Below are 11,234 nucleotides of genomic sequence, written 5' to 3' on the forward strand. Positions count from 1 at the left end.
TTATGAAGAGCTGTTCTGTGTTCTAGCATGAAGAAAGTCATCTCTGCTTGGAGAGGCAGAAATGAGGAGGGTTGCTAATGCATGCCTACTATATAACATTTTGTGACAAGTGACACTGGTGGTAACTGGAGCACTTGCTTGGGTATGAAATAGGGTGAAATTTAAGGAGAAGTGGGATTTGGAAGGTCTGGTCTTCCAGGAATAGCAGGTGTGGATTCTGTCGTCAACACTGTAGGAACCCCCTTTGCAGGGAACTTTGTATGAGTTGGACACTTCTATTCTGCCTTCTGTACTAAACTTAAAAGAATTCACAATTTTGTTTGTACAGTTTATTCAAAACTATCTAACTATCCATCTCCCCCTTACAGAGTTCCCAAGGGTGGAGATAACCCTGCCTAAAACAGGCAGCATGAAACTTCTTATCACTGTTATACTCAAGCTTTCATGCAAAAAGTGAACCACATGTCTTGGAGGGGAGGAGTGGGACATGTGTTTCTGTATTTCCACTGATGAACGTGGCTGTTTATGATTTGGTGCAGCAATTCAGCCCAACTCTTTCAGGACAGGGGACTTACAAATATTTTCTGTATTTCACATTTCTGAAATGTGGGATCCTCTATGGAGTCTCTTGTTGCTTAATGCATTTCCACAATGCTCTGAGTGTTCAGAGAGGGCAGCTATCTTGCCAGGGTCAGTGGGCCTGTCCTAACCCAGGACTCTAGGGCTGGGCAGCCTGTCCTGAAGCAACATCTCCAGATGTTTGGAAACATCTGGGGTCCTTGGTGCCAGAGCTTGAGAACAAGGCAGCCCTTTGTAGATCTCAAAAGTAAACCCAGCTCCCCTTTCATTGCTCATAGCAGACACCTGATTGGAAATCAAGCAGTTTGGAAATACTTGGAGAAGCTGGGATAGGAGTTAGAAGAGAAGGACCAGGGCAGGCTGACTTTTCTGAGTCCCATTCAGTTGAAAACCTGCTCTTGAGTGCTCTGCTGCAGCCCTGTAACACACAGGCCATCTGACAACAGTGACCACGTAGAGGTGCAGTGTGCTGTCCTGACACACTCGATTTCAGCTGAGCCCCACTCTGCCGGCTTGGCAGGAGGCTTGCTTCAACGCCTGCCTTATTTTCCTTTTGCAAACTAACTCTTTAGTGGAATAATTACTGTCCAAACTCCAAAGCCCTGCAAGCTGCTCTGCGTTCCAGTTCCACAGGAAGTAAATTCCGAGCTTGCCAAGTCTGCTCACTCCTCTGCGGCTGCTCGGCATCCCGGATCCCTGAGCCTGTCAGCAGGGGTTACGTAACAGGCACACGCCAGGGCTGTGGCTTTTTATACAGAAAACCAGAAATGAATGAGTGTGATGTGGCAGGAAGCAGCTTGTATGAAAGGCCCAAATGGAGATTGAGAGATGACAGTAATATGTTTTCAATACTAAGTTGAAGCAATGAAATACTCACTTGAGCAGCAACTCTAAAGTCCCTGAAGCTGGTTTTAAAAGGTAAAAATGAAGTAAACCTCAAAAATTGCATGGTCAATTTATTTGACAGCATGAGCTTAAATTACCCTAACAGCTGGTTTAAAAACTGCTCTCTTAAGAGAGAGACAGAAGTATTAAGGCAGCTGCCTTTCTTTTTGGAAACACGACGATAAAGGCAATAGGATTACAACAGTAACAGCCTCTTGCAAGGAGATGAGCAGTTAAGATTTGAACCACTATCTTGGGACCCTGAGTGCAGCCACCGGCCCTGGGGCTGTGTTTCAGCTCAAGCTTTGTCAGTGTGTTTGTCTCCAGCCCTGGTCCTACCTCCTGGATGCATCTTGGATCTGCACTGTGGTCTTGCTTCCACCTTCACCTCCTTTTGCTACTGCCTGGACCCTCTGCATAAACCCTGGACCTAATTTATGTCCACTTCAGGGACTGCTGATGCGCTGGCACCCAGCTCCACCTGTCCTGGTCACACATGGCAAGACTGGTTTGTGTGTGAGGGGCCTGTCTGCACTGGGCCACCTCAGCCTCTGGCTGACAGCCCTTCATGGAGCAACCCTGCTTATGCTGCTCTTTACTGGCCTTCAGTGGCCCTTCCTTGCTGCTGGATTGAAGCTGATGCTCGTGCCAGAGGCACTGGACATGTCCCAGGGTGGGACACCCCAGCCTCAGCAGTGTGGTGCTGAAAGGGTGAGACACACCAACTCCACAGAACTGTTGGGCTGAACTGCCCTGCACATCACCAAACTGCTACAGAAACTGATGGAAATCAACTTCATCCTGTGCCATTTATGCTTCTCAAGGGGTAACAAAACTTCTCAAGGTGTCTGTCATGTAGTCAGACTAAGCCAATTGACAGCATGTTTCCTGACCTCTCTTTTCAGATCATATCTTTTTCCTGTGTACTGAGGGCATTGATTACTTCTTGGGATGAGCTCAGGCTTTTGTTCAACAAATTTCCTGTTGCTGTGGGGACCAGAGCAAGGGCAACAGTTTCTTTAGTGTTCTTCTTACAGTGTGTTATCAGGCTTTGGGGTTCTTGCTGCAAGTTTGAACCTTCCTGATGTTTGTTGAAAATTTTTTTATGTGGTGATATTTGGAGACCTTCAGAGTTGTAATGCAGATATGTTAGACTTGAACAAACAGAACTCTTAAGCAAAATACTCTCTTTCCTCCAAGAAGGAGAGATTATACAAGGAGGAAGCTTTTGGGTTTGCCTGACCTGAATCAGGACCTGCAGCTCCAACAGCACAGCAGTGGCTGAGCTTCACCTGTTTGGAAATGATTGGAAATGGAAATGCTATGTAAAAGCAAACCTATGTTTTGAAAGGAATATAGAGTAAAATCTTTCTAAAATATCAGCAAATATTTTCAGGTGATTTTTGGTCCTTTCAAAATAGTAACTAGAATTTAGAGGGAGGAGTGGAAATATTGTGCCTGTTCTGTAGAATTAGAATCAAAACAGAGAAAAGATGGAAGGGAATTGGTGATAATTAATTTACCAGGATGCTCCTACTCTCATTCAGTGTGCTCCAATAAAAAGTAAATGTAAATCCAGATTATGTCTGAGCACATGAAGAAATGAACAGTTCCTGTGTATTTCAGAGAAGAATGAACTTCTCATTGCTGTGGTTCCCAGTGGTTCCTCAGTTTACCAGAGATGGTCATTGTCAGTACATTCTTTAAACATGAGCTAAACTAGTTTTTGTTTTGAAGTTACGTACTTCTATCATCATCAACACCCTAAGCAAGACACTTTGTAAACTTTTCTCATATTACAGTTTCATAATGATAAAACCAGACTAAAATACGTTATATATAAAATTTAGAAGATCATAAGGTACTGCCAGTATCTTTTGGGGGTAAATTCTCTGGTTCCTCTGAAAGGATTGCTAACCTGATACTGCAGAATTCTGGTGCCTCAAGCAGTGCCTCATCTGAGCAATCACTTTAAAAGTATAGCTCTCTAGGGATGAGAAGAAGAACTGTCTTACCTCTACCATTGTTTATTATTATGAAAGCTAATGGAAAAATCAGATTTGGAAAAGATATTATGCAGATTCTCTGCTACTCGAAATCCAGCAATTTTAGAAAAAAAATTTATTCATTTTTGCTATGGGTATCCTGTTTCTTTCCTTGTGCTTCACTGTGTCCTCTCTTTGTAAAGAGGCAATGGAATTTGTTTGAAAATCCAAGCAGGGCCTTGGTCATTTTTACCAACCTGACTGGGCAGGTACAGCCAGCACTTACATAGGCTATTGATCATTTTTAGATCTGGTTTTAAAATCATTGTAGAGTGTTTAATAGAAGGAATTTCATAAACAGTGTAAATTTCTTTTATACTTTTATATTTATGTTTATATATTTTTAAAAAAATTATAAATGAAAATATTTTCTAGTACACTTACGTGCTCTGTATTGTAGTTCATGTTCCAATGGTTCAGATTGCTTGCACTTGCATGTGTGCATTTATCCCCCTGAGGGATGATCTTTTTCTGTGCAGCTGAAGTTTTTGGGGAACTAGTATGTTTCAGCAAACTTAACTGGCTTAAATATGAAGAATGTGCGCTTTATCACTGCAAATTTCACATGTGAAGGGAGTAAATATATTTAACCTTTAAGAGAAATGCTTAGGCTTTCTCCCATAGATTCCTCTTAAATGGATCATTTAACTTGCTTCTTCATCGTATGCTTCAGAAACTAGAAAGGACTAGAAAATACTTTTTTTTTTAAATTGTGACAAGACTTGAGCATTTTCTGGCCCTCTTATGTCTTCCTCCCAAATGATATGTGCATCTGCAGCATTTTTTTTTTTTGAAAAGACAACTCTAAGGAAGAGGTATTTTCAGTGTAGCTTGATTAGCAAGTCAGTTGCTGTGTGTCTGGAGCACCAGGGAAGGATCTGTGTGCCAGTTTGCCTTTGTAGTCAATAATCTTTTGCAGGAATACACTCATGTATTCACAGACTGCTTCTGTACCTCTGGCATGGACTTTTAACCAGCACATCTTGCAATCTGTTTCACTACCACCCTTGACTCCTGTATACGTTGCTTGCCAACTATAAATAATGGACTGAGTTTTACAGTAATGCATGAGCATGCTCTTGGTATATGTCCTAATTCTGGAAAAAGTTGTGTTACCCAGGCCTCAGTATGGACTGTATTTCTGTACTAAATCTGAGCATGTGCTGGTGCCTTCAGCAGGCTGTTGCAAACCTGTCTTTAAAGCTTTCCTGCAAGTCAGACTATTCTGAAACTTGGCATGCAGCATTTGGAGTGGGTGCAGTTCTTTTTGTTCAATCCAGGTCTGTCTCCTGCTCTCTTTTTATAGCCCAGGTTCCCTAGGGCAGAGGGAAGTACCTAATTGCAAATCTGTCCTGCCAAGTGCTTGGCAGCTGGAGCTTCCCCCCACAGTGGAGTCTATCTCTGAACTAGATAATGTCCATTTGGAAGAACCTGACATTTTAGGCTAGAAAAGGGCAAAGAGTTTTGAAGAATATCTTAGAGATTAAACTCAACTAACACACTTATTTATAGACATTGTGGATAAGACAATTTTAAACATGTGATTGGTTGAAAAGAATGTCTTGTAACAAAATCTGTATTTTTTCCTTTCTCTTGCATTTTTTTGTCTTTGGCCACTATTGCTTTATTGCGTTTTAGGATATTTGGGTGAATGATAATGTTATGAAATGTTATTAGTTTATTAATGTTATTATATCATAACTTTTTTATGATAACGTTACGTTATTTTGTACTTGTGTATCACACAAATATATCTATATCTAATTTTCAAGAAATTTATGAGCTTTATTTGAATCAACTAGATAGCTAGAGTTTGAAAAGTACTTTTATGGCTTTGTGTATGTTACAGAAATCTGGCATCTGGGTCTGTGCTTGCAAAGTGTGCATACCAAGGAGCACATATCAGCAGAGCAGAGGCACAGCAGAATGAAGGGTTGGGGTTGCTGTGAGTCAGTTCTGTAAACCAGCAATCCTGCAGAGTCAGCACAGGCCCCACGAGCAGAAACCTAAACATCTGGTTAACTTTAAGCTTGTGCTTAAGCTTCTTTGACATGAGCTGCTAAGGGGGGGTGGGTTTGCTTTTAATCTCCGTTCCAAGAGCTTTCCTTTGCAAGGTTACACTTAGGAAGCACTTTTCCAGCAGGATGGAATTTGTTCCCTAGCTTCAGCCTGCCTTCACATGGTGGGGCAAGGCAAAGGCATACAAGTTCCCAGGTTTCTCCCTTCCTTTTCTCTCTCTCCATATGTGAGCTCTGCAGAGGGGGGGAGCCAGCCTAAGAGAGAGCTGTGGCTTGTTCATGTAAATATCCCAGGTGGAGCATCAAGGGATGCAGAGGTGCTGGGTGCACACCTGCCTCAGTGTACAAATAGCCTACAAAAAGTGTAGTGCTGAGATTTCCCTTTTGGCTGGGTGGTGTGTTCAGTAATACCTCAGTGTGTGGGCTGAGGCACAAACCAGTGTTTGTGCAATTATCTGAGGGACTCTGGCTGTAAACACTTGCAGTGGGCTTATTCCTTTACTCCCCCAAGCTATGAAAACAAATTGCTCTTCCTTTTGGATTGAATTCCATTCCCATTTCAGTTTATTGCTGCTCTTCCTCTGTTTCTCTCTCATGTATTTTCCTCTGTTTGCCTCTCAAGATTTTCTGTATTCATATTAATTATTACCTGCAATAGTTTGTATACATATATTCTACATTTGTATACATATTCTATTCTATTTGTATACATATATTCTATATATTACTTTATAATCAAGTTCTGAATTAAATTCAGTTTAGTTCTAATGATAGCATAGTCAAAGAGAACTCTACAAGAACAACCATGGCTGAAAAAGCTCGGGGGAAATTGCATTCTTGCCATGACATGGATGTTCTATCCGAAAAGCTGCCAGAAAAATGGCACTAGTCTGTCAAAGCTTTTCAGCTGTGCTCTGTTCTCCCAGACAGTGGAAAATGTTGCTTTGATCCACCCAAATAAAGGAACTCAGCTTTGGAGGCCTCTTCTGACTCTTTGGTCAGAAGTGGGTTTGGACCAGTGAGTTCAGTAAAGTTCTTCAAGATCCCTGCAGTGCTTAGGTCTGATACCCTTAATTACACATTATAAACTTGACAAACTCATTTTTGGGAAGAAGAATGTAGAAGTCAAAGGAAGAGAGTGGGAGGCAAACACCTTTTACTTCTAGAAATACTTAATTCTGAACGGAGGGAAATAAGGCTTGACAACAAATGCTGTTTCTGTTAACTGACCAACAGGATGATCTCCCTCCATCCAAGTGGGAGGATGTTAATGACTCGTTACAGTTTGTTTGATGGGAATTGGAATTTATTGTGGTATCTGGTCACATCTATCTTTCAGTCCTTTGTCTGTTTTGATTAGGAAAAAATCCTGTGCTGCTGTATCCAGCTTCATTCCTCCTGATAAATAAGCTGCATATCTTTATAAACCATCAATTACCCTCTGTTTGTCAGTTTTATAAACTGGAAAAGATTAGTGGGAAGAGAAAAGGAGGGTTGCAGCTCATGTTGTGTGCAGGACTGGATGGTGTCAGGGAGGGAGCTGAGTGCTCCTGCTGAGCAGGGAAGGTGGGTGGGGGACACCCCACCAGGGCACCTCCCTGCTGCTCCTCCACACCTGCAGCTCCTGCCCAATCCCTGCGTGGCCAAGCATGAAGGAACAGCCGTGCACAGCACTGCCCTGTTCTCCAGGGCTGGGGAGCCGATTGCTTGGACCAGGGCTGCTGGTGAAGGATAATGTCTCCTCCTGGGCTGAAAGGTGCCCTGGGAGAGCTGCCCTCTTTGTAAGCACCACCTTGAGAGCTTGCTGTGGGCAGAGCTCCTCCTGCATCCACAGCTCCCTTGCTCATTCGTACGTGGTGATGCTTTTTTAACTGTGCCAGCTGCAGTGCTTTTGGGACCGTTGGTTTCCCCTGCCACAAACACTGAAACTAGCAGAGGCAGGTGTATTTCTTGTGCTACCTGAATTTTACTTTTGATCTCTTATTCAATGTAGTCCTAGTTTTTACAGAAGCCTGCCTCATAACTTCCAGTAAATTCACAAGGAGCTTTTTGCACTGGAAGATAGAAAATAGACCTGCTGGGATTAATCCAGACTACATGCTCTTGGCTGAATCACACCAATGTATTTCTCCCCTGGATATTTTGAGACTTCTTTGAACATTTCAAATTAGCATTTCACTCAGGCTGATGCTAGTGATCAGGAATGAGTGACGTTAATATTTGAAAACTCTGTAGTAATTTTCAGGTTTGCATGCCAAATCTTAGCATGTACTAAGGCACTTGAAGCTGACACATAGATCTTGTAGTTACAATTTAAATGTGGGGCCTTGTCTCAGCATTTCATGCTCTAATGTACAAATGTTACAGGGTTAAAGGCAGTGTGTTGTAAGCAGGATGATATGGCTCTTTTGAATAATTAGTACCTGGAAGAACTAAACACCATGCCACAACCTGTGATTATGGTCTGTCACCGCATGAAAAACAACTGGGCTGGTAATTTTAATTTACCTCACATTTTACTGGGAGGCTGTGGGCAGAGTGATACATGTCTAGATTATGCTCTGTTCTCCAGGGATCAGTTTGTATTCCTAAGGGCAGTGTGACAGCAGGAGCTCAGTAGTTCAGCTGAAGTGGCTCAGTAATGTCCTATCACACTCATTAGGTTCCAAAATGGCTACAAATAGTAGGCCTTGATTAATCAGTTTGATGCGCTCTATGAAAGTCGTAGGTGATGAAACTCCATGGAAATGTTTCAAGGAAAAGCCCAACATTAAGTCTCCATTTTAAGCCCTGAAATAAGGCCAGGGAATGCAGCTCTGGAGTACTGTTGGTCCAGTATTTTTGTATCCTTGTCCAAAGTAATTTACCACAGATTTTACAGTCCTCTTTTTGCTGTTGTGATAGAGGACTTACCACACGTATGTCACAATGCAGCAAATTAATACAAGCATTGATTTTTAGTGAACAAAAAGCTGAGCTAACGGGAGGTAATTAACAGACCTTCCTCCCCTCCCAGCACAGGCTGCCTCTAAGTGAATATTTCAGAATACTGTCAGTTTTACAAAGACAGCTGGGGTAAATACCTATAAATTCAAACTGCACACTGTTTTTTCATTAAGCAACTGCAATGAATGTGACTCAAGTTACAGAGTTCCAGAACTAGTTGTAAGCAGATCTGCAATGGAAAACATATGCCAGATTATGAAGGATCCCAGCAGGCAATAACTGCTTGGCTGTAAGCTGTGTGGAGGACAACTCTGTGTCCTGGTGAATTGTCAGTAGTAAATACCACAGTTTAATCCATTAAATGCACTAAAAGAACAGAAAAGGGCCTCGATATATCTGAGTTCAAGAAGCATTTGGACAACACTCTCAGGCCCATGGTGTGACTCTTGGGAGGGTCAGGAGTTGGAGTTGATGGTCCTGGTAGGTCCCTTGCAGCTCAGGATACTCTGATGCTGTGTTTTCCCTGCTGCAGTAAGTGAGCCATTGTAATCCCCTCACTTCTGGGATGTGGAAGGAGCCCCACAAGCAGCTAACACAGCCCATGAAACTGTGTTGGCCTTCAGAAGGTGGAGTAACTTCTTGGAGTTTTGAAAGAAAGTTTGAAAAAAATTTATAGCTTAGTATCAATCTGGTGAAGGAAAAATATGTTGTTTATAGAACAAGAAAAAAGCTGGCTGTAGCATTTTGTGTCCTCTTGAGATCCACACTACTCAATCTCCCCTCAGTGCTTTCCTCCTGACAAGTGTATACTCACATAGTAGAAATTTCAGCAGTTCTCTTTGAAATTGGCATTCCCAGATCTGATAAGAGACTACAGACAAGAAAACTGAAATGCTACAGAGAAATTTAGCATTCTTACCTCTACCACCAAGTTCAAGTGGGGGGAGGGGGGGCTTTGATAAGGAAACTGAGCTCTTTGGAACAAGTAAACAGACAGAAAAACAGGAGCAGGGCTCAAGAGGACTCCCAGGACACTTGGAAATAATTGGTACTTTTCACATAACACACAGTAACACTTAAAGCAGCAAAGAATGATTAAAGCCAAATGCCTTATAGCAATACAGAGTGCATCTGAGTGGAGTTTTTGGGGGGAGATGATGAGAAAAAACAGGAATGGGAAATACGAGAGAGGTTTTATCAATGAGCTGCCTGCTGTTATACATGACCTATGGCATTCATTATATCAATCATTTAGCCTTTCCTCCCAAGATCTTGATTTTTATTTTTTTTTTAATGTCAGTTGTTGGGCTACATCCCTATCTCATCACATCAAGAAGTAAAACTAATTATGTATTATTTTTTACAATTACTTTGTTTATGCCATATAAAAGACATGGAGCAAATTAATACCTTACACAAAACACTTTTAGCACTAGAATTTTTGAAACAGAAGTTTAGGTCTTGGATTAAAATCCAACTCTTCTGAAAACTATGGAAGAACTTTATGCAAGAAACCAAATAACATGTAACAAAACCACTCTCTTCCCTGCCATATCCCCAGAGGAAGATGTGAGTCCTTCCATAAATGGAATAAACAATACTCTGGGGATACTCAGGAATGCATATAGTGGTTAGTTTTTAACATGATACAATAAACCATTGTATAGGGATAATTCTAGCAGTCAGTGGACATGAAAGTAGAAAGGGTTGAGTCATGGAGAGGCAGAATTGAGCACACAACAGGCATATTTAAAAACTCTTGGTTATCTAGGTTATGCTGATGCAAAATATCCAATTTACTGGACCCTCAGCTCAGCAGTACCAGAATTTTTTTGTTACCAGGGTAACAAAACTCTATATGCTGGCCTTTGTAAGCCTATGATCAAAGGGACTATCCAGTTTCCACCCACTGTGTGCAGGCTGCCAATTTAAATATTTACTACCCCTTGAACTGGCCAGCCAGGAACGCAGCAGCAGAGAGGGGTATGAACCACATATGTACTGCCACTGACCTGGGACGTGTTCTGTTTTCTGGATAAGCTACAAGAGAATTCTGAAGTGAACATGCTGTGGCTACATTAGTAAAATAATTTACTATGTGCTCTAAAAAAAATAAACATTAGAAACACCCAACCAAGAAACATTTACAATTGTGCTGCAGGAAGAGCATTGCTTCAGTAATGTCTCAAGAGAACTGTCCTTGCTATAAGCCTACCACTTGATCTGCATAGTTCCATTATAGATTTGGAATTCTTAAAGCCATAAAGTACTAATTTCCTTTAAAATGCTGTTGTTCTATTAAGTGATTTGAAAGGTTAGTCATTTTCTCTATACAGCCAAGAGGTCTTTTAAATGTGGTGTAAAATTGAGCAAATGAGGAACCTGGGTTGTTGAGGTTTTGACTTCAGTTGCCTTGTGTGGTCTGCCTTCAGGAGGCAGAAAAATTCAGGTGTCCCCTGCTAAATGCAAGCATTATTTATATCACCTCACTCAGAACATACCTTTTCATCACCAACAAATATATGAGGCAAGTTCTAAAGATTTTTTTCTTTCTTTGTATTTTGCTCACTAGTAGAATGTAATGGCCAGAAAGGTGCTAGGAAAATAAATATAAATATGCATTTGTTACCCTTTTCAACTAGGATGAGCATCATAAACATGTCACAGTTTCCTCACCTAGTCTGGCTTAGTACTGAGAATAAGCTAGTCTTCCCTATGCTAAATACACAGATGTATTTAGATTTGCTCCCAGCATCCTGTT

Source organism: Agelaius tricolor, unplaced genomic scaffold (genome assembly GCF_023055355.1).
Source record: "Agelaius tricolor isolate 1412-34295 unplaced genomic scaffold, bAgeTri1.0.p SCAF_11, whole genome shotgun sequence".
Lineage (NCBI taxonomy): Eukaryota > Metazoa > Chordata > Aves > Passeriformes > Icteridae > Agelaius > Agelaius tricolor.